This window comes from Penaeus monodon, chromosome 28, assembly GCF_015228065.2.
Source record: "Penaeus monodon isolate SGIC_2016 chromosome 28, NSTDA_Pmon_1, whole genome shotgun sequence".
In the NCBI taxonomy this organism is placed as follows: domain Eukaryota; kingdom Metazoa; phylum Arthropoda; class Malacostraca; order Decapoda; family Penaeidae; genus Penaeus; species Penaeus monodon.
This window is the reverse complement of record NC_051413.1, coordinates 32,676,226-32,678,032: the sequence shown is the minus strand read 5'-3', so window position 1 is coordinate 32,678,032 and position 1,807 is coordinate 32,676,226.

Here is a 1,807-nt window from a genome sequence, read left to right as displayed (position 1 = left end):
CAAAGGATAGAGGAAGTGGGTGCTAACTCTGTGCATTGATAGTCCCTAGTCTCTCCGTGATACCTTTTTTTGTGTCTGGGGCTCTCATCTAATGAATACGCATTTCATTTACATTGCATTTTAATTTTCTGTTTTTTAAAAAGTAAGTACTTAGGTAATCAAGCATTTTCACATGACTCTGATGGTGCTTGCAGTGTGGTAAGCTGATGCCAGAGACAGATCCTTCTTTTTATTGTGTTGGGAAAGCTTTATTTTATAAGGTTGAATATTGCAAGTATATGAGTTAGGGTGATGAATTTTGATATCTTTTTGTGCACTGTTATGTTTTACTATTTAAGATTTGTGATTGTTTATTTGCTTTTGGCATTTGTAGGCTCTCTGGTTATACAGCATTTATTAACCTTAATATTTTATGCATCTCATGTGTTGCTCTTCAGTGGTAAGAAGAAAAAGACATTTGTGCCATGTATATCAAGGGAAGTTTTTGATCATATGTAAAACACTAATTTTCTGCCTGTATACTTGATGGTACCAGGTCCTGGTACTGAATGCTGTTTTGGCTGCTTTCACCATCTTTGGATCCAGTTCTTGTGCATGAGCTTTAATCTGTGAGTGCAGTGCATTTATCATGAAATGGATAAATTAAAGGCCTAGGCAAGGCAGTGTGTATCAGCATTGCTATCACAGTGTAATCTTGAATGTAGAGTGAATCTCAAGTTAGGAGCCCAGTGATAGGACTTCCTCTCATATCATGCAGACAGAATGATTAAGGATACGGATTTTAATTAAAGAAAGAGAAAACACAGTCAGTGCAACCTATGTACAGATAATTGCCCAGGTGCTTTATGTTATTTTCATTGTTATTTATGTAATAGAATTTTGGGGGTTGTAGAGAAAAGGGCTAAAGTTAATTAATTAGAAATGCCTACTATATTTTTTTCTTGACAACTGATAGTACTTATATTGATATCAAATTATTTAAGATTTTAGAAAATTGTTCTGTTTATAATTACCATATTATCTTATAATAAATGTTGAGAGAAATATTCATATAATTAAGAAACTTTCTGGTCAAAGATATTGTCACAAGTAATATTTTGGGAATGGCCACCATTTTCAACACCTCTGTAGAAAGTGTTTTTCTTTTCATAATGAAACCAGTGGAAGACTTTTGTGAAAATGACTTTCTTTCATCTGATAAGATATCCAAGAAAACAGATTGAGAGAAACCTTGGTAATGACAAAAAGATTAAATGAAATTGACTTGGCTTTTTGCAAAATCTTTTTGAATGTTTGTAACATTTGTCAAAGAATGAGCCCATAATCAAAGGAACTTAATGGCATGAAATTTAATGCATGACTCGATTAAATAGAGAAAACTTCCTTTCAGTCACATATCACTTTGAAGAAATGAGGGTGGTGCATGACATACCCCTTCAAAGTTATCTAAGCTGTAGAGATAAATTAAGTTTGACACTTCGCAGTCAGAAACATTATAAGCTGAAATGGCAAATCAATGTAAGGCTTCAGAATGTGAATTAAGACAAGTACAGCTGCTCATTCTATAAAGAATAGTATTCATAACTTAAGACTTTACTCAGTCCTTTCAAAATGTTGAATTCTTTAGTCGTATTTGCAAGAAAATGTCTTTGAATGAAAAGTAAAAGGCATTATTATTTTTATTTCATATGAAGGATTCTGTTTTTATGGTTATCAATTTAGATAATAATATGTCCTTATTTTAAAAATGTATTGCAGCTGCTGATATAATTAAAATTAAAATTTTCCATTTTCAAGGCATTCAGGT